Raw genomic sequence first — 27,750 nt, 5'->3', positions numbered from 1 at the left:
TCCATATCAAAGCTAAAGAGAAAGCAGAGTTAATTTCTCTAGAGACATACAAATACTAGTAATTTGCAAGCAGAAGCTTCGCCAGCGTGTCTGCCAAGGTAGGAGTGTGAAGGACTAAGTGAGCAATAGTTGCAACTGGATGAATATAGATTGTTTTCCTGTAGTTATTCAGAAAAAGGAATTAAGAAAGACAAGCTGCCATCCAGCTCCAGGAGACTACCCAGGGCGAAGTTTTTGCTTAAACAGATTTCTGCAAAGATGGGCCTCTTGCCTACTTTCAGACTTCCACTCTCTTTAGCCTCTATTTCTACCCTCCCACCCTTTTAGGCACTTCAACCCACTTTCAGCCTCTCTTTTTTGATGCCTCTGACCCACTTTCATCTCCCACCCCCTTGCAGCCTCTTATTTTGGGACTCCAATGACCTTTTGTCCTACTACCTTTCATGTCTACTTTATTTCCAGCTCCACACAAACACTCGGTGACCCACCTCTTTCAACTGGTGCTTCTTTTCCCAGCCTCCCACCCCCTTTCAGCCTCCCAAAACTCTTCAGCCTCTACTTTATTGCCAGGCTCCATCCCCATTTTCACTGACTAATCACTTTCAGCCTTCACTTTATTTCTAGACCTCCCACTCTCTTTCAGCCTCCCACCCACTTTAGACTAATTTATTTTGGGTCTTCCATGACCTCTTGGCCTCCCACTCTCTTTCAGTCACAGGCTAAGAGGCATTAGAGGCCAAAAGTGGGTGAGATTCTGGAAACTTTTTTTATTTAAGGTTACCTTTAAAAACCCATTTAGTCTCCGGGTGCTCTTCTAAATATAGGAAACCGCGTCAGTGGTCATCACTAACCCATGTATTGCTGGTGTTTTTCTCGTGGCAGTAACAGCCTGAAACCTCTTGATCAACACAGGCTTACTAACAGTCTGTTCTGGATAAATCAGAAGCCTGGCAACCGCAGGAACCAGCATCTTTCTCTTCCACTGAAAAAAACCCATTCTTTTTAAAACCTTCTTTTTATTTAAAAAAAGAAGAGAGGAAAATCCTCAAAAGCTGCACATAAAGGTACACAAGGTTAGCACATTATGATCAAATTTCTATAACTACAGAATTTGTGATGATTTCTGCAATTTTCTCAACATGACGTTGTCCCTTGCATCTAACTGTAAATTATGAAGCCAGATTTCTATTTAAATCGATTGCAGGTGAACACGCAAAAGAGAATCCTCATTTCAGTCATTAAACATAATTCATCTGATGCTTATACAAACCTGTTTCTGCCAATACAAGACACTAACAATTTAAAAGTGAGACACAGACCTTTTCCTCCCTTGAGGGCTAATCTAATAGCCAAGGGCAATTGCATTCCACTTTTAAAAACGCTTTGTGTTCTCAACATTGATGACAAAGTCATATAGCATATATAAATTGGATTTCTCATTCCACTACTCCCTCAGAAGAATCAGAAAACAATTTGTCTCACTAGGCCAAATTCTACTATTTTGAATTAAGAATTTGTGTTTACCTCAATAGGAATGCTATGTGACAAAGCCTGTAAAATTTAGTCTTATTTATTATCTTTTTTTTCTCTCCCTCATCTATGGTACTGTGAATTCTAAACTTTTTGTTGGTGTTAACTTGTTGAGGAATTGCTATATCTATGTATAATACAGAAATTTGGAACAGTTTTGATGCAGGAAATCTGAAAAACTCATTTTGTACCGCTGAAGTCAAAGGAAACTTTGTTATGAAGAGCAGTAAGTGCAAGAGCAAGATAAAAATCTCCTCTGAGAAACACAAGCCTTTGAGAAACCGCCCTTCAGATAGGTCAGAGACATGCTTTCTCCCTTAAAGATGTTTGAACAAGTAGCATTTACCAAGAATGTTTGAGTTCCCAGTCTTTTGATCATCACTCAGCTTTATCAAAGTCACGTTATTTAAGCAAGAGAAATTTTCTTCCAGTTTTCAAATTTTCCCATTCACAGCCAGGAGATCTTAGTGGATTGATGTTTACCATCCCCCTGCAGAATTGCTATATGCAATGTCAGAGAGCTCAATCATTAATGAAACACGAGCAGAAAACATAGGAGCTGGCAAAGAGCGTAACAAGGAACCTTCCCTACCTCCTTGTCTCGTCCACTCTTCCGCCACAGGAGGGACATCAGGTGCTACTGCTACTACTCTTCATATACACTCCTTAAAGATTTTGACCTCTTTCTCACTGCTACAGAGCAGTGAGAGTTTCATCAGATCCCCCTCAGACTGCGTGGACAGGACTGGAAAGACTCCCTATCACTCCACCTCACCTTCTCTAAATTGCAATGTCCAAGAGTCCAAAGCACGATAAAAGTCATCAGCATCTTTTTTAAAAGCAGCTGCTTTACTCTTCACTAATTTCTTTGGCATATTGAGGGATTTTGTAGGTCTCTCATCTTTGCAGTTAGCTTGTCAGGTATTTGGGGGCACGGTGGCTGTTTTTAGTCAAAACCTGTGTAGAGCTTATCATAATAGTGGCCTGGCACACAGATGGTCAAGACTGGGTAGAGAAGGGGCGCTGCACCCAGAGGAAAGGTGCTGGAGCACAGATGAAACTGTTTGAAAATTTGTCCCAGGAGGCTACAGTCTGGACAGGAAGATGGCATGGGTGCAGTAATGTGACACCAAGTAGTTCAACAATGGAAATCAGTCATTTGGAAATGAAAAAGCACCCTGTAAGTGCCCTGATATGAAGAAAGCGTCCCTTTTTTACTGTAAAAACTGATGTACTTTGCAATCGATATTTTGGGTTGGTGCTGATGTATGTAACATTTTTTATTTGATCTAAATATATATTATTACCAGAATTCATCATGTGAATTTCTGCTATTTGGCTTAGTAAACAAACCAGAATCAAGGTGTAGAAATAAATGCACACCTCATTTTCTGCAGAGTGTAAAAGTCTATTAAAAAAGGATTGGTTATAACAAACACTAAGCTTGATGCAAAAAGACAAGGAAATTTCAAACTTTTCTAGCCTGATTTCTACGTACAGCAACATTCTTCCTTGCCTTTAGATTTCTGCTTTTATTGTAATGTCTCTTTCCACCCTATGTTTTTCTTACCTCTCAGTCTTGATGATGCGGGAAATAAGTAATGAATAATAGCAATTTTGATAGGTATATTAAGTTACATGCCTCAAGCCTCAAGCCAATCTCTAATGAAAGAAGACAAATGACATAATGGGGAAAAAATATATCTTTTAGCTGTGGAAAACAAATTATCTTTTGAAAGTCACAATGAATTTCTCTTTTCTAGGATTGACCCAGTAGGACTAACGGATCTCTGTTTTAATTGGTTATAGCTGTGCGTTCCTATGAAGTTTCTTACCAGCTGACAGATGGTAGGGATTTATGTCATCATCAGAGATAGAGAAAGACAAGCAGGCAAAGAAAGACAAAGAAAAGGACAAAAGATGATGCCAATATCATAAGTTTAAAAGATTTTTTTTTTTTTTAAGGAATCTTCACATTGCCAGTAGGGAAATGGAAGCAGAGCACTCAGTCACACGCAAAAAGAAGCTTCTATCCTCTAATTGCTCATAAGAACTCAAATGTTCTGCAATCAGAGTCATAGCCTCAGCAGTAAATTGAATACTTCACCTGTAAATGACACATGTTTACACCAACATTAACACCGTCACGTTTTAGGTAAGTCAAAATTCAGAGCTCTAGCCTGACTCTGCAGCTTGGCTTTCATCAAATCCCGTTATTTCACTCTTAGAACAACAACAACAAAAATCTATCTTTAGTTTTAAATTAGCCATATAGAATACAGGTTATAAAAGTGATTAGCCCACATTTTTGATTAGGTCAGAAATATTTTTCCTGGAATTGCCTCCTATCTCCTGCTGTTCCAGTCTGCAAGTGAGCTGAGGGCTTTCAGGGAAAAAGCATTTACAAAAGATGACTGAGATAGGCAACAGATTTCACAGAACTGTGAAAGCAAATTTAGTGAGCCTTCTGGCCAGCTTTTATTCAGCAACATTCTAGTCTCTATCTGGTCCCATTAAAATCCACTCGGATTATCAGTGGAGTCAGTGTAATCGAAGTATGTTACAAATTTAATACTTCTTTTTGTTCATGGCATAGCTACTACACGTTTTGCCTGTACCCTAAAACAAAGCATAATAATTCAATAACTAAAACTAAAAGATTCTAACATCAACAAACCAAACCGCTGGTTTGCTAAATTTTCTACATTCCCCTCCTTTCTGTAAAAATATAATGAGAAAATATTTCTAGAAGGAAAAGGAGAGCTTTCAAAGACTTAAAGAATCTTAGTAGACCAGTAAAATTGCACAGAATGATCTCCTAGTAGTGTATTTATTAAAAAAATACCATTAAAAGACAGCACTGATCACTTTCACAGTGCCCAAGGAGACTCAATTGCATGCTTTCAGAACTTCTGGGTCAAAAGCGTATTGTTATGCTCAGCAATTACTAGATGTGTTCACTTAATCCTCTTAATAAATGTCTTAATGGTCTAAAACATTTTGTCAATTGAGTTATCTTGTGTCAAAGTGATTAAAGTCAAAATTTTCACTGTTATTTACCACTGTAAATGAAAAATTAAGAATTGGGAAAATATCCTCTTATAAGAAGATCATTTCAAGGAAATTAAAGAATTAGCCAAAATTATGGAGACTATTAAGGTCTAAAACAAGCCTAGAAACTCAGAGAAATCTCATATTCAACGTATCTACTACCATTACAAAAGTATGAAGTGCTTTCCTTTCTTAATAATGAATAAATGTTTTAGAGATCATTATACATTCATTGAATCTACATACATTCCCTTTAGGCTTTTTAAAGGGGGCTATCTTACTCTTTAATGCTCATACGAGTAAAGAATTGAAGGCCTGTGCCTTGTGACAAACCAAGATTGAAACTAGATAATAAATCATTCCCTGTACCCGGACAGATTTTCTTTCTTCTTTAGATTCTTAAATATGATTCTTGTTCATTTTTATCTCTCAAATAGAGTGTCAGGAATTTAGACCTTTCTTGGAAATGGTGGTGTTGATTTCAGGGACAGCTTATGTGACCAGCATTTCAGCAGAACCTGCAAAATCTCACTCAAGATCAGAATCTACATTTTGTTGAGTAAATCAAATGAATAGCTAACTCATAAGCATTTTCTTTGACCACGCAATTTCTTTGAATGAATTTCAGGCAATGAGCTTCTAATGAACCATTCCCTGACTTGCTACTGCTTGAGCTCAATAGCTAACCTGAACAGATCAGACTATGGATGACTGATACTCTAATGAAAAAATAAAATCATAAAATAAAACCAACTTCCAGCTCCAGATATAAAACCACAGATGTTACAGTTCGTAGGATGTAGTGCAGCCAGTGATTATTAAAACTGCACAGACTGGCGGAAAAAATTCCCACCCATTTATTCATGCAGTTTCTCATTTGGAAGTTCTCTATCAAGCTCTTTGAGGAGAAGCCTATTTAGGACAATTCAATAAACAGTCTGTCTTACCCCTATCATGTAGAAACTTAGAGAAACTATAGGGGTTTCATTTCTTTCTTAATTTTTTTAAGTAGACCTTTTAGGATAATCATTCTGACGCAGCCTTCCAGCTCACTTAGTCTGATCTGCTGCGGAGGCAGGCAGTGGGAAGACACTTTTGCAGTCAGGAAGGGAAGAGGTTGAGCCAAAGTTCTGCCCCTGCTTCAGGCTGCTCCCCAAATACAGCAAACGTCCAGTACCTTGTCCCACTGTGTACTTGGGGAGGTGGCATGAGGTTGTACTTGTGGGGCTAAATTGTGTTAAGAATAAGAGAAATTCTATATACCGAGAGGACAAGAAAACTAAAAAAAAAAAAATCCTCATTCTCTAGATTTTCTGTGCCAGAGTTACCACATAACAGCTTTCCACATGAAAAATCACAATTTTTACTTTAGCCCTATTCTTAAGTTCACCATGCACTGAAAACTGACTCTCCAATTGTTTTCACTCTCAGGCAGGTGGGATTGAGTTCAAATACAATGGGCAGTGCTCTTTTCTCCGGTGTGAAATTAAAAGATTTACGTGACGTGCTTGCCACCTTGTTCTCCAGTCTTTCACATATACAGTCATTTTTTTAAATAGCATCAGCTGATTCTGCCTTGCAAACATAAAGCATAAAAAATGGACACTTCAACACCAGTTTACTTCCTCAAACAGTATTCCCTACTGGAACTTGTTATTATACTCTGAATAGGTCTTACAAAAACCCTTCATGAGGTCCAGTTCAAATATACACCCATCTCACCAAAAACCAGCCAGTGATCACACTCCATTTGTTATTTCAAACACAACTATTTTTATGCAAGAAAAAATTATATCATGAGAAAGTTGAGCAAGACAGTACTGACTTGTACATCTTCAGAAAACACAGATTATATTCCAAACATCTCCTCCACTGAATGAACTGTTAAGAATAAAGAAAATGTTCTCCACTCTACCGAAACAAGAAAGAAAGTACGCTTCGAAGCAACCTTTTCAGAATTGATGTACAATTTACAGGTATTGGATGAGCAGGCAGATAGCTATAGACATGGTAAAAATGTTTAAAACTTCAATTTAATAGTAAGGAAAGTCCTTATATAAAAAGCCACAGAGACACAAGCTCTGATGATATTTTTTCTTACTACTGGTGGTTAAAGCTCTTTTAACTATCATTTTACCTACAGAGAAAGCTGGCATCAAAATTTCTGGAATATGGAATATATTAGTTCAATATTTTTGTTCTGTCGCCCATGCCAAATAGCATTTCTTTTTTATTTCTTGCTTTTTATAATCTTTTACTGTCATTGCAAATAATGACCATCATAACTAAACAAATTGTCAGACTTTTAAGTCCCAGATGAAAAGGGAATAAAAGAAACTATAACTAAATATAAACCACTCAGAATTCAGTGGATAGAGGTAGGCAGCTTCTGAAAAGCTGCAAAGTTTTATTGCTGTTTTAGTTGAGCTTTTCCTTCCATAATTATATGCAAGGAAGAAATAAACTGATCTAACATTTAAGTGCAAGAAAAATTTCCCATGTCTGAAGTTCTATTGCCTCAGTAAGATCAGACCGAGATAATTAAATGTGCAATTTGCCACAACCACTGTGAGGAATGACAGTATTTTGAAATTACTATTTGCAGCAGTTTCTGATGTTACAACATTGCTTCTCAGTAGGTAAGAAATTATTTCTTCCTTCTCCCTTTTACTTGCCTATTTCTGTTCACCTAATGTAAAAAAAACCCCACTCCAATGAAATAAAAAACAACAATCCTAACGATATAAGACTCTCCAGCCTTTCTGCTGAAAACATTCTAGAATGTCAACGTGAGCCCATTACAAATTGTACAAAGCATTGTTGTAAATTTCCTCATGGCTTGAGAATTAAAATTATTGAGAAAAGACTCTTGTTTCCTCTGGAAACAGAAAAGGTTTCAAACCATTTAGAATAGGAAAATGCTCAAAGCAGAGGAATAATTTTAGCAGTTCACATAATCATGGTAAATAGACAAAAAAATCTATAAAAAAACATCTTGTAGGAAGATTCTTCCCTGAGGTACCACACTAAAATAAACTGCATCTTCCTTCACATTATATGACGAGTACTGCCAAACTTTTCCTATGAGGACATGAGGTTCAGCACCTACCTTTCGTAAAGTCTCTTGGAACAAGCAACCTACTAAGGAAAATGTCATCACAATGAGAGAAGATCTATACGGGTTTATAGACATTTCACTCCCAGGAGCTTTGGCACAAGTGACGTTGGGATAATTGGAGATATTTGTCAGCATACCCTAAATAAACTGGTTTGTTATATTTTTGAGGCCCTCAATATCATACAGCCTGTGCTTAATGAAATAAATCAAAAGATAACGCTGATGGCACCACAAACCATTGGAAAGTCTTGGAAAATCCAGACTTTTCTAGCAGAATTCAGAAGAAGTACTCTTACGGAAGATATTTATAACTTAGGATTCAACTTCTGTTGTCAGCTACACTCAAAGCTGCGCTGAGATCAGAGTTTCTCCCAGCTCTGCAGCCAGCAGATCAAAGCAGTCCCTCATGGCAGGTTGTGCAGCTGTAGAGCTCTCAGCACAAACTGCTCAGCAGCCAAAGAAACTCTCAGCCTATTTCCACTGAGGTCGGATCAAGTGGTCTCCAGTAATCCACCTCTTCAGCTCTAATACACGAGGAGACACTTAGTTAAAGGTGTAATTTATAATACGGATGGCAGTGAAATTCTAAGTATGACATAAAAGGTCACTGACATCTACATCTGTTGAAGTAAATGAGATGGGCCCTGCAGACGTGCAGTGAAGAGGCACTTAGGGTTGTGCTGAACCGCTGATTAGCTGCCTGGACTGAGTGAAAAAGCCGCCTGTCCCTGGGCTCCAAGTGATTGCTGCCCATCCTGGTCCAGATGGATAAAATCCAGTAGAAACCATTGAACTAGATGGACTGAAGCCTTTAAAAAAAAGCCTTTGAAAAATGACAGGTAGCAGTTTTTTATTTTAATCAAAGAGGAGCAGACAAGCTGGAGCAGTGGGCTGCCGTCACCCGTCAGCGTGGGAGCACCCTGTCTGGCAAACCAGCTGTGATTCTGCTCACAGCTCTCTGGACCAAACTTAATAGCTGCGTCGCACTCTTCTTTATAAATATTAGACATATAGGAAGCCTCAAATCCACAAACAAGAATGGGAAGTAACAAGTTAAGGGAAGAGGTAGATGCATATCAAGTGGCTCGGTAACCATGCAGAAAAGCTGCATTTATTTTCCCTTTGTACTTTAGAGTTTGGATATAAATGAGAGCTGTTACTGAGCAGGGCTCTTGTCAAAGCATTCTCCCAGCTCCATTTCCATCTTCCGTATCTATTTCCAGTGTGCATTAAAATAACTTGAGTTCATTTGCAGCATCAGCTCTGATCTCTAACTACTGTTATTTTCGTACCTAAAAATAATTCAAGTTTATTTATGGCATTGTTTTGACTACCGAACTGCTGATGTCAACCAATATCATAAAAAGAGAATCAATGACCAGGCTTAGATTATTTTCAACCACAGACAAAAAAGTTTGACAAGACTAATGATAAATGAGGATGACTCTGCTAGAGAGCCTCAAGAATGTGCTGGCATTTCAATTTTATTATGAAATAATAAACTGCCTGTAGCAATAATATGTATCCACATGACAGTTGTGCTACAGCAAGTGTGTGTATGCCAACGATAGCTTTTTACTCACCAACTCACTTTGGATGTAAAGCATTCAGACCTCACAATTGGGATGATATTGGGATGATATTGGAAGCTATGGTGCCACCCCAAACTGGACAAAGTCTTGATTTGTCCTATATTTTCATTTCTTTGTGTAGCCATCAAAACCTATAAGATATTTATTTTTTTTTAGGATATAGAATTGTCTCAAAAATTTAGTGGCTGCATTTGGAAATTCATTCTGGAAATTAGTGGTGTCATTTTCTGTGAAGAATACTTTGCATTCTGCCTTTAAAATCTTTATTATTTTAATTTTTAATAGCTTAGGTTTAATGCAGAACTTTTGTCTGTCTTTGTCATAGCAGGAACTGTAGAGCATTTTTCCAATTAAATCAGTGCATTCAGGCTGATTCATCCCTGACTCACTTTGCCTAAGTTCTTAAATATATCCAGACAATCAGGCCTCACTTGAAGCAATTTATTTTCTTTTTTCTCGTAGGTAGAAATCCCTTTACTACTGGCACTGCACAATTTAGGCTGAAAACAAAGCACAATAAAATTCCACTGCTCAGTTCCTTTTGAGAGTCTGACTAAAGTCAAACATTGGAATTATCCAAGTGTATAAGAAAAAAACCGAAGTATTTGTCCTGGAGACCCTACAACAGTGGCTTCCATTTGTGCAGTACCTTTATGACCCATTACACTCATCTGAAGATTCTGAATTGTCAGTAACATGGAAAAAAAAATCATAAAGGCTTAAGACTTACCTTTGAAGCAGATTTTTTCCTAAAGACTTACATTCTAAGATAGTTTGAAAATACTGCTCTTTTCACTTTTTAAATGAGAAATATTAAAGGCATGATCTGAATCAGAGCCACAATATCTCCAGGCAAGATAGCAAACTGAATCCTCCATCCTATGAATATATTTACAGCTATAGAATTGCTGTTCAGTTCCTCTGTGTCTTCCTCTTGAGACTGTCTGACTGGAAAAGAAAGGAGGTTCCTTCATAGTTAATATTTATGATTTTGTATTTAAGATAATGCCATAAAAAGTTTAGGTAAGAGTTTGTGGTAGTTCTGCAAAGTCGAGTCTCTATCTAGTACCATTTTTTTTTAAATACTAATGGAAGGAAACCTTTCCATCAAAGAGACCTGAAATCTCTCCAAGCAAAAAATTCCTAATACATGTTGTTTGGTGAGGATGACGCTTGCACAAGGACCCACAAAGTGGTACAGAATACAATTTATCGAAATTTTTTTCTTGCTCTTAACAATTCCCCATTTCTTCACACCTACACATCAGCGGCTGATCCTATGCTACTAAAATAACCTTGAATACACGTATATCAGTGAGATAAAGAACAGTAAATGCACATTGAAGATTAGGCAACAAAGCAGTTCTCCAACTTAACATACAAGAAGTGTTCATAACAGTGAGAAGTCCTTTAATAGCACTAAAAAAGCTTAATCATTGAGTAGATATGAAATGCTTGTCTAAAATTTGAAATGGATTTGCTAAGTTTATCCTAATGCTCTCAGTGTAGAGTAACAGAAGGGGGATCCACAGAGTTGTTATTCATCAATTCTTTTTGTCAACCTGATTCTTTTATGAGTAAAATCTGCTATTAACTCATTTTTCAATTCACTAATTCTGAAGGAGCGGAGCAATTTACATGAAAATACTTATTTTAATGTGCTTTTCATAAAATGCCTATCAAGGTCAAGCGCTATAATTTAAAGAGTGGAATATCTTATTTCATTATAACACATATGATTTTATGCTGCTCAGAAGCATCACTTTAAAAATGCTCCTACAAACCTGCATTAGTTGTACTGAATTTTCAACTACTTTGCTTTCTTTTTTCTTGGTAAGACGCAAATAAACTCTGGAAATTCCCTCTGGCCACTTCTATCCAGCATATATAAGATTGCTGTCATTCTATGGTATATGCTGCTCCCAAAAGCCAAACCCCTGCAGCATCATCCGCTGCTCCTCTGGAAACAGGCACATTTGTGTTTTTCAGGCATCTTTGCAGCTGCAGAGCAAGTTGCAGTGGTTAGAGCAGAGCTGCCAGGCGAAGGAGCCACGCTGCTGTGCTGGCATGGGTGAAACAGCTCCCAGCTCCCTTCTGCTCTGCGGGCAAAGGGTTTCCAACATGGGCACTTTTAAAAGACAAACAGAAGCGAGAACAGGAGTGCTATAAGTGTGGAATACCCTCACAGCTCCTTATCATGTAAGCTCCTACTGCTCATTTGTATCATGCATACACTGGAAGCTTGTAGCTTAGTAGCTCTTTGCTCAATAAAGGTCTTCTTCTGGAGAGCTAGGAGAAGCCACATTCACCCTCAGCTTCTGACCAGCAAAAAAAAATGCACGTGCACACAACCCCCACCCTCAAACGACCCTCCCATCCTCAGTGACAGGACCCAAACCGAAGTCTGTGTTTATTTTATATGACCTCAAGCAGAAGCCATCTAGAGAGAAAATAGCAACAAAGAACTACTGATAAATATTTTTAATTCATGCTCGAAGCAGTTTTACACTTTTTCCCTAGTCCAAGCCCTACTTGAGACTGCATATCCAGCAAGAAACAGCTATCCAAACATGACAATAAGGACCTGATTCCAGTTAAAAGCATCCCTCCTACTCTACATGGTGTAAGGAATACACCCTGCAGGTAGGCTGAGGCTTCTATCCCAGGTCAGGCTGGAAACAGGGGTCACAGAGTGAAAAGCAATAGCAACAGCAAACCTCGTGTGTCTGACAGTTAAATCGTGAGAGCAAGGTGATTCAGGCAGCCGCTGAATAACCTTTGCTGACATTTGTACCTACCTTGTGCACACACCAGGAAAAAGCTGTTATGTAAATTCTTAGTATATTCACGTTAACAGAGCTTTTATGATCAACAGAACTTCAAATGGGACGAGAACGTGGTACTGTCCAAGACAGAATGTTTTGTCCAGTTGCAGCCATGAGCAGGTGCTTAACCCAGAGCGCAGGAACTGCATGTAATTCACATTTCTCTTCATATTCTTCCCAGCCTCGAGCTTTTCGGCTCAGGGATAATCTGCACTCACTGCAGCCACTATGTATTCAGCACCCCTCAGTAGTTACCCTTTCTGTGAGATTATTCCAGGGAAAAGAGTTCACAGCATCTTATCCAACCCTTTTTGCAGGAAGACCCGGCCTCTCCTAGTTGTTCTGAGGCTGTTTGCTACCAATTTCATGTCATGCTCCCCAGTTCTTCTATTAGAAGAGCGAGATGACACTTTGTCCTTTTGCAATGTCTTCAGGCCAGCCCTGTCTGTCTTAGTTGTTCTTCATACAGAAGCCATTTTATAAATTTGATTAATCCTCTCCCATTTTTTCTGGGCTTTTTCCAGTTCTGATCTGTATTTTTTAGATGAGCAAACAGTGTTCAAGCTGAAAACAAACCTTGGCCTCACAGAGCAGGGAAAAAAGAGGTTCTCTATTCCAGTCTAAGGATCATCAGCATTTGGTTACATTTTGAACACTGCTGAGAACTGGGATGCTTTTATTGAATTATCACAGCCTGAAGATCTCGTTCCTGAGGATTCCACTATTGGGAACTTCTGGCTTGTTGCACAATGAAAACAGGATTCATTTAGCTTCCCTATTGTGACTTTGTTTGTGATTACTGCCTTTCTGCCACGCTGATCTTGGCTCTACAGACTTTCTGGCAGGCTATCTGTGCCTGATGTGCTCAAAGGTTTATTCTTGTTCTGGATTCCTTTTGTTTGCTTTTCTCCCGAGTGTTGGGCTGTGGGGTTTTTCAGCCCTCATTTTTGGGTTGAGGTGAGGTAATAAAATAGTGATGCGACAGCATTCCAGAAGCACTGAATTTCTTCAGGCTATATTCCTCTTTGCAAAGTCAGATTTAAGGACTGAGTAAAGTGTATTTATATTATATAATCAGGCACCGACTAGAGAGCTTTACTGTTTTTGAGCATGTACTCGCGTGCATGAAGGCTCCTTTTCTTCTGTTTTTCTTTTTGATGGTTTACAGTAGATATGCTCCTTTAGAATGGAGATCTAGAAACAGATTTTTTTCTTTTTATGCAGTGTTTGTATTTTTCACATATTGTTTAAAATTCATGTCATACACCATGAATGCTATCATTAGGCAGGATCTGCCAGAAGCAGCTGCCTGCAGTTTTTCCTTGTCCCCAGCTCACTGCTTGCTCAGCACAAGGAAGTCGAATATGGGAGTCTATGGGAGATTAAGAGCCAATTACACTTGCCCCCGCCTTCTGTCCTGAGGCTGTAGCAGGTTTTCGGTGCCTCTCCTCAAGCTGCTGCACTGACTTGCTGTCTAGCCTACCCCAGCTCTCTGCCACCCATCATGCAGCTTCTCTTTTGCTCAAAAAAAATGTTGCAGTTAATGTTTTTCTACAATGAATGCTTTACAAAAAGGAGTCAGTAATTTTTTTCTATGTTTAAAGCATGCGCTTAATAGCCTATAATACTAAAAAACAGTCCTGCAAATACACAAGAGAGATCCTGTCAGAGTAATGAATAATTGTCCTCCAGCTCGACAAATGATTGATTGATCCTTACTTTCATTTATTTTCTGGCCTCCTCCTTAGTGGACTTTCTGCAATAAAGAAAAATCAGAGTTTTTTTTCTAAATAGTCACTAACTGCATGCACAAATGTTCTTTAGCATCTCAGTTCAACCCCCTGCTGCTACTTGGAAAGCTGTGCTGTGCCTGTGGCAGAAACATTGCACGCAATACATTAATCATCAGGGAAGATGGTGCCAAGTCACTAGGTAATAGCTTTACTAATATTTGTGTCTTTAAAGTCCAGAAAACAACAACTGAACTGCAACAATCTTGTTAAAATATAGTTTTCCCAAGAGAATTTACTATTCTAATGTATAAGAGCACATTGATTAAAAACGCACACACTACCATAAAATAAACAAAGCTAAGGCTGACAGTAACTCATTACTGCTTCCACTTCAATTTAGGGTTACTTGAAGTGCAAAAAGAAGCACGCACAGAGGTTTCACAAGGGTGTGCATCCAGGAGAAGCTCCAGCCCCTTGGGGTCAGACCCACCAGCCGAGGTAAGAAAGACTGGGGGTTCAGCACATTTACAAACCACATGAGGCTGGACCCAATGACTGACCAAGGCTGTATTTTCACTGCAGGAGGAAACACAGGCACCTCCACGTGGAAAGGTACCACCTAGCAGGGGCTGTTCTATCCCACTGTATGTAGAAAACACAAGTCTGGCGCATACTGCTACTTTCTCCTCATTTTTTTCAGATGTTCTTTTTTCTCTCCATAGTTTCTTGTTGCTGCCTTATGCTCTGACATGTCTATCTTTCCTCACAGATATGATTACTCTGGCTTATCACATCTAATTTCTGATATATTTGGAAAATGTGGAAAATTCTATTGTATTCATCTGCACCATCATATTTAATGCCATTGTATGAAGAAATGGTTTCTATTTCATAATCTAACATCTTCATCAGATAAAAAAATTAATGGAATCACTTCTCCATTTATCATTTCATGTTAGACATAATAGTAAGCTGCTACAGACTTAAATAACACAACAAATTTTACATGTAAATACAATAATCCATAATTAATTAAGACTGGGTATGCTTGAGCAGAAAAGCGTGAGTGGATGGGAGAGCGAATCATGAAGAAACTATCATTTCTTTTGACAAAAAGCCACAATTTGTTTTTCATAGTTTGGTCATTTAGAATCATGGCACAGAACAATCTCAGATTTTTAAATTCCCTTACGCTTCCTTTTCGTAGTTATGACTTCAGACGGACACTTGCCTTGTTACTAAAAAGAAAGGGGAAATAAATTTGGAGCCATAAAACTGCTATCTTCTAGCTGAGTTCACATAAAGGAGAACAAAGAATCAATGACACTCCATCACTAGAAAATCAGTGATGGGAAAACTAGCCCTTTTCAGAAAAGTACTACTTCAAATTTTGTTTTCAGTGACATGAATTACAGCACTGAGCAGTTAAAGTTCAGACACATAGAGTTCAGAGATAATCCCCTAAAGGCCAAATGATAAATATTGTGTTCACAATGGTAAGCACTGAGTTGTTGCCTTTAATCTGACTGAAAAAGTACTTCAAAGTCTAGACACTCCTTGAAAAACTCTAAAGGCTTTTATTTGTTTCAGTCTCAACATCCAAAAATAATCTCCAAAAATAATCTAATAATGCACTCAGTAGCAAAATATATAGAGTGTGTAGATTTAAGTAATTTAATATCTTACTAACAAAAAAAAGACAAATGCATTTTTAGCGAGTTGGTATAATTGGCAAGGATGTTGCATATAAAGCTACAATATTTCAGTCATGCAAAGCAGTGTGTGATGAAGAAAGACAAAGAAGGAGGTTTTTAGTCCGGTATAGACATAAAAGCAAGCCTGATATCATGACAATCTCAAAAATCTAGAAACACAAGAGAGTCTTCAAATGGAGTCCCCCATATACTCACAAGGCTAAACTATTGGTTACGCCACAGCTTTTGCTTGGGTGGTGTTTTTCCAGCATGTCTTACAGTCTTTCCAGGGAACTGCTATCCCAGAAACGTACGCCCACAGTCTTTACCCTTATTCTGAATATTGGTTTAGCATTTGTAAAAGGTGGATTATGCCACACTTCTTTGTCCAGCATTCAGAAAATGAATCTGTAACTGGGACAGAGAGTAGCACCACAGGAAGGCCATTAATAACTATTAATTTTTTCCTTCACATTAAGGTTGGTATTATCACTAGTAAATGGGCCACGAATTGAAAAATGAAGAGTTAAACTACAATAGCTTTACTGATTTTGTGACTTAATGAAGCAGGAGACCTATGAAAGCATAGTACAATTGTGCTCCATTATGATTAATGAATAATATCATATGTTATACATACAGGAGCACCAGTTCAAAGTTTCATGCAGGTGGCCTGACTTTGGAGAACTTGAGTTTATCATGTTAATAATATGATATGATATGATATAATTTATGTGGGGTTGATGCTGCATATTTCTCCCTCTCTGCATGAGAAAAGTGAGACCCATCAACAAACTGACGTTGTATGAACTATATTGCAGTGAACACAAGACTTTCTGGAGGAAAAGTGACAAGGGAGAGTTGAATCTACCTGTTTCTGGAAAGCGTAGAAACCTCTGGCTGGAGAAACTGCACCACAATTTCTCTGCAGCCCCATAACCTTCTCTTTTTCTACAGTGAAACAGAAACAACAGAAACTGAATGTTCTAAGAGTAAGAAATATCCCATGGAGATTTTTATGAAAGCACAGGGATGTGGCCCAGACATTGCTTTCTGTATTGCTTTTCAGTACAGCTGTCAGCCCACATGGGCCTTCAGTCCGCTCATCCACACGTTTGCCATTTGCACAGACACTATGTGTAATAATTACAGAACCCACAATTATCTGGCTGCTACCAGAAAAAGAATAAATAATGGAGAATAAATAAGGCATATGAGTTTTCAAAGATCTTTCATCCTAACTGGTGTAAGATTCCCCAACCTTCTGAGATTTCTGTCCTGACTATGCTCAGTATAGATTTGAAGCTGCCTTTAGCAAATTAGCTAGGAAATGACCTGAGATCCTGCTCCAGTCCTTTCCAGTGAATATAACATAAAACCAGTTCTAAGGCATTTAAATAAAATACACAGAAATTTCAGTAAGCTAGTTACTTCAAGAAAAAAAGGTATAGCCCTATCTCCTCAGTTCTTGGAAGAAAGAAGCCCACTGCCTGGTTTGGAAATTACTTTTCTTCTCCCACAAAATATACGTAATCTCAAAACTAGTTTTGCATGGTTAAAATCAAAGTTGGTTATCTTGTTCTACCTTTCTCCTGTTGAATTTTAGTTCTCGTTACTTAGCACTGATCATCATCAGAAGTTTATGAGTATGTATGGCATTGTTGTTGATGATATTGAATATTAAATCAACTTCTGGCCATAAAAAATAGAGCTCAGAATATTTTTTATTCATTTTCTCATGAAACAAAATGTTCTCTGCTTTCCATTTCCTTCCTGATGATTCTCAGAATGTCAAATTTCATTTCTATTTTCTGGCTGAAATATAGTTTTCGGAGAAAGAAATGAGCGGTATAAAATGAAGTTGCCCTATGTCACTCCCCTGATCCCACTGTGGCCTTCTGACAGCATTCTGTTTTTAGTCGAATGAGAAAGCTCGGAACACTGACTGGGACTTGGTTTGCACAGTAACATCCCGGAACTATCATGATACAACCATTGCAATAAAAGAAATGAAAAAAAAGCACCCTGGGAAGGAAACCCTGCTGCGTTTTCTGTGTCCTTTAGATGCAGACAAAGGATTTGTCAGGTTCCCATCAGCTCTGGGAGGGCTCTGCCCATAGCTCTTGTGGCACAGCTGGAGGCTGCAGCAGCAGGGATTTTGAGAGACACTAGAGCGAGTTTCTCACCTGAAATTCTAAGTGTCCTGCCCAGTTTTGTGCCCTTCAGTACTGTTTGAGGGGCTGAGACTTTCTTGGAGAGTTTGTCTTATCGTCTGATCATATTAAATTGATTTACTCTACATTCCTCGTATTCATTTCCAAAGAAATGCACAAAAGCCTAAGGCTGCAGCCTGCTTAACACTGGAGGCACAGAAACGCACTCACAAGGTTTGGGAAGCAACAAGACCAGCTATTCTGCCTCTGAAACCTTCATCAATATACTGCATAAACAGGATTTTCCAAAATCACCATTGTGTTTAGCACTCATACACAGCAATAAACTCTTCACATGCACTTTGCTTTCTTGGTTATCTGAAAAAAGAGATAAATCAAGTTAGGCCACTTTGTCCGGCCTAGCAGAACTAACAACATAAGCCACTTCTCTGGGGAAAGTACAACAGAACATTATGATGACATCTGAAAAAAACAGATCTGACAAATCTCTCAAAGCTACAGAAAAGCCTTACAAAGGCATAGCTGAAACCTCACATCTCACAATCCTTCTTAGGTTGAGAAACTGAAGCTCCCTAAAGCTGTGTGTAGCTGTGAAAGAAGATCCCAGGTGGCAAAGAGTTCAAAAATATCTGATCCTTCATCATCCTCTCTTGCCCACGGAGTTTACCAATTACCATTGCCAATGACAAGTTCACATGAAATAGTGTCCTTTATCACTTCTCTGCTCCTCTAATATCTATTGATTTTATTGTCAAATGATATATTCTTCCTCCAAAATAATACTTAGTCTTCCTGCCTTGCAAATATTGCAAACTGCATTTATACTGTTTTCTTTGTAGCTTTTCTTTTAAGAGAAATAATGCAAAATGGTAATACAAGTAAAGGCTGCAATATTTTAGTGCCTTGCCTTGGTCTCTGAGTTAGGGACTACCATCAGACTGTCTGTGCCAGTATATCCTTCTACTCACATGATGCATATGTGGATATTTAGCATTATATCGATTTATTGGATATCCTGGAACAAAATGCCTATGCTGAGGAAGATATATAGAGTAAAAAGTCTTCAATCTGATTCTATTACAAATGTTTTACTTTAAATAATAGAATCATAGAATGGTTTGGATCAGAAGGGATCTTAAAGAACACCTCGTTCCACCCCTCTTGCCATTGACAGGGACACTCTCACCAGATCAGGCTGCCCAAGGCCCCATCCAACCCGGCCTTGAACACCTCCACGGAGAGGGCACCCAGGACCTCCTTGGGCAACCTATGCCAGTGCTTCACCACCCTCATTGTGAAGAATTTCTTCCTAATGTCTAATCTAAATATTCCCCCTAGCCATTTAAAGCCATTCCCCCTCATCCTGTTACTCCATATCCTTGTAAAAAGTCACTCTCCATGGAAGCAGTTCCAAGGTTTCCCCAGAGCCTTCTTTTCTCCAGGCTGAACAACTCCAACTCTCTCAGCCTGTCCTCGCAGCAGAGGTGCTCCAGCCCTCCGATCATCTTCGTAGCCCTTCTCTAGAGTAGTTCTAACAGTTCCATATCCGCCTTATGTTGGAGATTCCAGGACAGGACACAGGATTCCAGGTGGGTTACCATGAGAGTGAAGTAGAAGAGGAGATAGTAACTTTCATTTTAAAACAAACTCTCCTAGATTTCCTGTAAATCCAAAGTTCTCCTCATTAAAGTAGAAGCAGGTGCAATAATCAACACAAGGAAAACTACCCTCTTAAAATAGACTAGCCCATTATCTCACTTATTCAAGTGTATTACTCAGATTGCTCTCTACAGACACCTACACTTTTCTGAAAAAAAGATGAGAGATAACATCCTATGGGTAGTTCCTTGCAATTCTGCATGCCCGTGCCTCCACTGCTGCTCTCTGTGAGGCTTCCAGGTTACAGGAGAAATTGTCTATTTGTGTGGTTGAGTCAGAGGCTAGCGGAGCAGGGAGCTCTTCCTGACAGGTTCTCGGTTGTTACAACAATAATCATGATTAATAATTTTGTATCAATTAGTGATTCAGCCTTTTCCCTGTTGTCTAAAGCTGTAGCCTGGCATGAGATGAGACATTGCTGCCTGTGACCATTCTGTCCTGCTGACCAGAGACTGGTCACCCGTGACAGGTCACCAGCTTTCCTCAGGTGACCAGCTGCACACTCCCTCCCCAGTGCCTTGCAGGCAAAGCAACCAGCAGCAATTAGTGTAATAGTATAAAATGTATAACAATATACACAATTTATTCAGCTTACCTGAATTAGACCCACAGTTTTGTTTAAGATTACTAGATAGCACGCTGCCATGAAAGCCTGTGCCTCCAGCAGCAGGGAGCCAAGGGGAGACCAACGTCTTCACCCAGACAACCTCCAGCTAAACAAATTTCTGTCCACAGCCTTATGCCTCTTCTGCACTACTTTTGCTTCCTGCTTCCTCGTGTTTTCCTCCTGCTTCAGCTACCTGACATCCCAATACTGCGCTAAAGAACAGGATTGAATATTTTTGTAGGCATTTCTGTAGGCAACCACCTTGTCTCTTATGCACCACCTGTGTCCATGGTAACAACCTCCATCTTCCCCTTCTGTGAGGAATGGTTTGTTTACAGTTTATATTTTTCGCTGCTGTCAGCTCCATTAGCATCTTCTTAAAAACTAATTTCAAATACAAAAAAACCCCCTCCTTGTTCACAGGAAAGGGCTCAACTTAAGTGACTCACATGTTGAAAGTAAAATGAATTACTGTTCAGATCTGCACAACTCTTGAATAGCATAACAAAGCAGTCATCAAATCAGACCTGACTCCAAAAGTGCAAATATAAGTGCTGGAACATTCATATCCCAATAAAATTGAAGCAGCCCTCATTATCTGAGCAAACTTTAAAAAAGAGTAATTGCATTAAAATAGTAAGTCAGCTCTCAGATGTGACAAAAAGAATGAGAAGTTTTCCTGAATGTTTTGTGCACGTGGTGACTGATTCAGCATTACTCTTCCAAACAGCTTTCACTGCAATTTACTAATGCATTTTTCTCTCTCAATGGCCGGATTGAAACCAGATAGCAATTGCACTTCTCTAAACAGAAAATTAGTTTCTAGGAGCAGTGTGTAAAGAACAGTGGATAATTCTCAATTACAAAGGGGAAGCTTCTTCAAAGGCTGATAGAAAAAGAAATTAAAGGAATAGTGTCCAAAACAGAAAAAAATCCTGTTAAAACAGTCTGCCTCAAGACAAGCGTGACACCTATATGCAATATAGTGGGATCCTGGAGGGGTCCCACAGGCCAATATCTGAGAAGGTCTGTGTCTCCAGGGCTATGCATAGGGATGGACTGAGATCTAGCCTGGGAAACTACCCCTCAGGAAAAGGGAGAGCATATAAATGGACATAACTCAGGTCACAGACTTTCTTCCAGGTTATACTCCCTTTCTTCAGGCTTTGTGCCCTGAAAACGGTCTCTAGTGCACGTTCAATATAATCAGCTTAAAACAGCTCCAGTAGCAATGAACAGCAGAACAAAGGCAAAGCTTTCAGCCAATTGAAGTGAGTAGTTATTACACGCCCGTGTCCAGGCACACCTTATAGCACACAAAAATTCTTGAGCTTCCTGTGCACATTCGCTAAGAACCACGGCTGCTTCTGCTTTGCCTGCGTTTCCATGTGGGACTGGCCCAACTGTGTGCTTACCCAAGATCCTAGTGCTGGTATTTAATATTGTTCCTGGCTGACTAGCTTGCAAAACATTTCACTTTGAAGACTAATGTTCTCTTCCACCTTTAGCAAGTCTCAGTGCAAAGCTCTTTACTTTGTTTCCTCGCACTCAGTTGTGTTTTACAGCAACTTCAGGATTAATATTTGCCTGTCTTCGATGCACATGCTGCCTTGTAAGAAATAAAACTTCTGATTTTCTGCTCCTCAGTATTTTATGCTAGTGGTCCTACAAGAGCTGTAAAATATTTAGCTGTTACCTAAGAATGTTACATAGGCAATACAGTTTTTTCACTCTTTGCACTGATTTTTTTCTGCTAGCTTATTTGACTGTGCAAAGTAAAGGTTTACCAGCATGTCCTTGAAATTACATGTTAAAAAGCATTGCCCCAGTTACTTAGTTTTGTAGACATCATGGCATAACCGTATGCCTTCCATGAGTTCAGAAATGTAATTCACAGGAGCATAAAAAAATTGTTTGTTTTGGAGCCTGTCAACAGAGAAAGGCTCCAACTGTCAAAACTGAAATAAACAGAGGAAAATGAATCATAAAAAGCATTGTGGATTTCTGGCTGCCTCTGGCCCAGAATGATCTTTTGAATTGAAAGGAAATGGTTATTGTACTACTGCTCAATTAAAAACAATTAAGCTTTTTGCACATTGAACTGAATATCAATATCATAAACTACTGAAAATCCCTATTATTCACTGTGGTATTCCAGATGAGTTAATAAAGGATAAATGGTGCACAATCTACGAGTGACTCATCTCAAAGATTCTCTTTGAAACACACATCCAATAAAACCCATTGGGAAACGCGGCGTTTTGACATGCTGGTAGAACTCTTCCAACTGAAGGAAATCAGACTGTCATTGCTTAACAGATAAATAGTTCTTGTAATATTACTAGTCATCTAAGCTCCTCTGCTCTAGCATACCGTGTATACTCAAAACTAAAAGTAATTTAATCAGAATGCAAAAGGTTAGAAGTTTTGCACTGGTGAACGAAGGCTGATAAACCAAGAAAGAATCTGTCAGTAATATAGCATTAAAACATGTTGAATTGAAGCTATGAGAACGGATTATCTGAATATATCTCTGATTGTCTTGTTGAAGAAAAGTGAAGTACATTACCAGACAACTAAAAGTCCCATTTATCTTCATTACAATGGAGTTAAACATATTATCCGTTTTGCTGCCCGCTTTCAGATAACCTGATACAAATACTAGGATAAAGGCACTGTTAGATTCATTGCTTTCTATATATGCCCAGCCTATGAATAGTTATGATTCTAATAGACCAAAAAACTATAGTTAAAAACTGTATGTTTTCCTTTTATCAAAAATACACATGAAAAGGTATTTATACTGAATCATGTAATCATTAAGAAACAATCGTTTCTATTCCATCCTGCAGCTTTTCCATAACCAAGGCCATCACCTTATGCAGGCTCTTCAGGTACTCTTTAGTTAATCAACCTCCTTCAATTTTCTCCAGTTTGCCTCTTGTGCACTACGTTCAGTAAATTCTTCTCCAGCATTTGGAGATGGTGAGGAGATGCTTACACATTTTAACGAAGCCTATTGCATTTAGTCAGCATAGAAGAAGTGCTTTCAGAGCACAGCTATGGCTCAACTATTTGGGGCTGTCAGAAGAAGCCCTAGTACAGAAATTCTGAAAAGATACCTAGTAAACTGCTGCTGGTGCGCTGAAAACCAGAATACTGGCAAGGATTAAAATCAATGCAATGGGGACGACATAACACATGAATGGACAGGTTGAGGGTACTCTGAGGTAAAGGCTTCTAAAAACATCAAGGAAGTAGAAGGAGATCCTTTTCTAAACAATCTCTCTTTACAGTGATTTACACTGAGAAATGGAAAGTACAGCAGAGATCTCACCTCCCTAACGATAGGTAATATTTATTGTTCTGAGAGGCCGCAGCAGAAAAGGATAAAGACTGATGAGGATCTCATAAAAGGTCACCGACAACAACACAGACTGCCATTGTTATTTCTTCTGCTGGCTGCACCTTTGTTCAAATTGGAAACCTTTGCCCCACCCTGGGTGCTGAGTCTTAATCACGGTCCTATTACCACAAAATGCTGTAGCCAGCGAAATGTCACATCAAACTTGTATAGCAGCTGCCCTGTACATCCGTTGACTTGTCAGGTGTGGCTCTCCTGCCTCCTTAGCCACCCGCTTGCTCTGATCATGTTGCCCGTCTGGCACCCTTCATCTGGTCCTTGCTAGACACGGGCCTTTTCTGCCATCCTCTGGCTACTAAGTGCTTGATTTTGACCTCTTGTATCACCAGCCAACTTACAGCTTGCCCAGAATTGCATTTTATATTTTTGGAACACCAAATTTATCATTATTGTCCAAAAATCTCGGGAGGAAAGTATAAACTGGATTACTTACTGAATAAACTGTTCATCAGAAGAGAGGCAAACACATTACAATTGATGACCTTTGGAAACAGCAAGTTTGTTGCATAAAAGACATTTCACTGGTGGTTTTGGTACTAAGGAAAGAATTAGTGTGTTAAAAAGCTAGTCTTTATTTTTCTAACAGCAAATAATACAGGATATTGTCTCTATCCAGAACTTTATTTCGCTTATACCTTATATGACTACACTATGGCAACATTTTCTAAGAAAGGTGATAGCTTTCTTGGAAGAAAGGGCTGGGATTACATTTGAGATGTGAAACTTCTGCACTTTGAGAAGGATCCTTGTAGACAGCTTTTAAACATCTTCTTAAGCTCACAGTGCAATATGTTCTTAAAGAAATTTGGATTTTCAAGGCTCATACACAATAAAACTCTGAATTTCTGAATCATAGCAATATAAAACTACTCATAAAGAAGCAGCTGTGAGCTGCAAACTCCAAAGATAACTCCATAAAGATCTTTAAAACAACTTTTCCCCTCACTTGTATTTAGCATTTCTACCAGCTATATGTATATTGTTTATATGATATCAAATATATCTAAAGAAAACCTATCTGGCAGGCTACCAGAGCTTCCACAGCAAGCTGTAACTGAAAAAAAAAAAACCCTAAAATAACAGAATAAATCAGGCCAGTCTGATCTTCCAATCTTATTGAATGCTTGTTTTATATCCCTGGCAATACGGCTAGACACCACATTTAAAATTCTGAGTGAAGATCCCTGAATTCCAATGAATGATTAATAGCAAAAATGTTGCCTATAGAAAAGATTGATTATTCTTTTCATAGGGAATTTGAAAGCTAGACAAGCATCTAGGAACTACAAAGCAGAAACATCAAGAGCATGTTTGTGACTGGTTTCTCTTTCATTCATTTCAAGATCTCTTTCTATGAGACTTTCTGGAAAACTGGAAAGGGAGTAGTAGTGCATCACAGGAAGATGTGCTAGATAAAAAGCTTAAGTCTGGCAAATACTGTGACACGATTTGTTTTACCTTGTTCTATGACTGCAGATATGTGTTCTCTCATGAGAATCCACGATGTTGAATATAATACACCACAGTAGCAGTTGTATCCTAAGAAAGGAGGATGCTGGAAGTTGTCAAGTGGAAAGTGAATCCTCTGTTGCACCTGCAAAGCAGACACCACAGCTTCAACACCTCTCAGATGTGTCCTGTTCCTGCTGGACTTACAGTTTATCACCTGTTTGCTTTAGGGCACCCTCAGGTAAGAATAGTCAAAACGACAACAGACAGGGCAAACCTCTATACCAACAGTGGCTTTTAAGGATAAGCTAAAATAATATCCTAGACTCTTGCAGCAAAAGACTCTCAGCCAGAAATCACACTTCATTAATGGATGGATACAGTTATCAAATATTTCATAGCAAGAGCATCTTACGAGAAATTGAGACACAGGCAGGCTTTTCTGAATAATCAATCCTTATTCTAGAAGAATGGAGCTCTTAAAGCCCATTTAATTTTTAGAAAGTGTTCAGCTCATCAGTCTTCTCACTCTAGAGTGTGGAATACCTTTAAACTGGTATCCAAAACCTTTAGTAAGTTAGAGAAATAACTACAAGTATGTGGGTTAAAGGCATTAAGCATCTTATCCTATACTCTATGCACCAATTTCCTGCTGACAACAACAATATAAGAAAAGGGAGGACCTATCACATTAAAAATATTCTAAGTATCCTGGGATGATATCTGGCTCTGTTACTCACAGACAACTTGTTGTCCCTCTGTGCAACAGACAGCTGTCTTGGTAAGATCCATAATTTCATATTTCCACCTGGCAGGTCTTCGTAACTCCTATTCATTTTGCTTTTAACCTAAACGTTCACTTCTGTCCAGCAAAGAACAAGCACACTCCAGGCTTCCATGTGCTGGATGCTGGGGTAGCAACGAAGAGAGCACAACTGCCATTAACTGCTGCTCTGGCACCACAGGTCCCTCCCTGGGTGTTGTGTGTTGTTTCCTTCTGCGTATGGCTTGGGTGTGTAGTCTTGATGACATTCTAGATTTGGTTGCTGAGACAGTTGTAGCATTAACTTACACTGCTTTCTTTAAGAAATAAAGAGAAATGAACATAAAGGATCTCCTCTCACTTTCAACTTTCCTGGATAACAAGTTAGTATCAAGTGGGATTTTCCTCCATTTCTAGGAGATATTTTTACTGATTTCTGACCGATTTGCATTTAAAATATCAGTTCCCACCACCAGGAAACTAGATATTATCCAGGACATTGCTTCTCCAGCATGCTACAACCTCTTGGAAGAACTCCTGATCAGTGGTTTAAGAAAACGGATTAAGACCTTACCTGTATTCACTCTTAAACTTCTGTGCAGACACTGAATATCCTGATTAACACTGAGAGAAGCAAGGATTTGAAAATGGCCTAGTTGCCACTGGTCTAACATTAGAGTGACATAAAAATGAATGACAGGAAAAAAGAGTACAAATAAAGTCACTCTCACCTCCTACAGCGCTCGTTATATTCTTAGCGAGCAGCACTCTTGTCCGTGTAATGCAGGACTGTTAAAAAGGACCACATGCTCTGGACTGGAGAGATCAAACAGTACTTCCCAGTACCGAGAACCAAATGCAAACTAGAAAGGAGGTTACTCCTTTTGTTAGGAAACTGTCACAGTGTCTATGGCCAGCTAGGACTGAAGGATATAAATATGCTTTTTTCAATAGCCGGTGCAAATCCCTACTGACTCAGAAGCTGCAGGAAAACAAGACACAGGAGACTGCCAAAAATATCAACTAAAAGTCACAAGAGACACATATTCCAATCTCTTAACAGCTATGGAATATATTTTTTCTCTCACCCTTATTATTTATATAATATTAAATGAAGCTTATATATTACTGCATAACCCTCAGAGCACTTTCAAATTTCAGATCATTAAAGTGAGCCTTAACCTCTGTATAAGGGATGACTCTAACCTTGGGGAGGAAAACAGAGAAAAATTTAAACAACTTGGACTGCACCATTTTCCTCTTGTCAAATGGAAGCGTTAAGAAAACGCATTAAAGCATTTGGTGATTCTTATACCCGTGTGCTGTATCTTCATTTTTCCATTCCAGAAGAATATTTTATATCCAGGTCCCAAGAAAAAAATTAATTAATCTCAAAGCAAAAGAACAGTATTACAGCACAAATAAGAAGAAACTGATGGCAAACAATTTGCTCCAAGAAAACACTGTATAACAACACTACTGAAGACACAGTGCTGTAATTATACCAACATGCTGGAATAAGAAGATGAGGAAATTATTAAGCATGCTATATCTATGCAATTGGATGTGAATCTACTCTGATACCTTCCATATCCACCACCTTTTAAAAAAATGGCATCTGCTTCTGTATTTAAGAGAAACTGCCATTCTGAAAAGATACATATGAGGCTTCCATGGATATTACACTTCTTTAGTTGCTGTTGGTGCTGTATGTTAATGTAAAAAAAAAAAAAAAAAAGACTTTAAAGCTGAAACTATGTCCATTTATAGAAGTAAAAGATTGTCAGGTGAGCAAACCAAGCCACATATATAGTGTTTCCATTTGCAGACACAGCACGCATTTCGTCACAGTGTTATTTCATTAGCAAAGAAAGAAACATAAAACAGATGTTCTGCACTGGTCTTCTGCAAATATAATACCCCTACCAGCTGTAAAGCTCTCTGAATTGTCTGCAATACAATTTGGTCAGCTGTTTCCAGGCTTTTGGCAAATCTCTCTCGGTCCCAGGAGCCAGCTCCAGTGGAGTATGTGCTTCAGCACTTCAGGAACAGTTGGATGAGTACCAACATCTCCTAATGAGTGCCTAGTCACTTGCAGGCCCTCCTTGACTCCCACAATGGGCTTGATCAT

At 38.8% G+C, this 27,750-nt stretch overlaps 1 protein-coding gene across 1 annotated transcript in view; it reads right to left on the bottom strand.

The window, feature by feature from the left end:
• The window catches only part of DAW1 (dynein assembly factor with WD repeats 1), a 312,498-nt gene that overhangs the window by 77,169 nt on the left and 207,579 nt on the right, over positions 1-27,750 (bottom strand). The window contains exon 15 of the mRNA XM_054074522.1: positions 24,866-25,001. The gene's annotated coding sequence lies outside the window, so the exon portion shown is untranslated. The remainder of the gene's footprint in view (positions 1-24,865; positions 25,002-27,750) is intronic.

This window comes from Cuculus canorus, chromosome 9 (assembly GCF_017976375.1).
Source record: "Cuculus canorus isolate bCucCan1 chromosome 9, bCucCan1.pri, whole genome shotgun sequence".
In the NCBI taxonomy this organism is placed as follows: Eukaryota; Metazoa; Chordata; class Aves; order Cuculiformes; family Cuculidae; genus Cuculus; species Cuculus canorus.
This window is presented reverse-complemented; position numbering and strand designations above follow the sequence as displayed.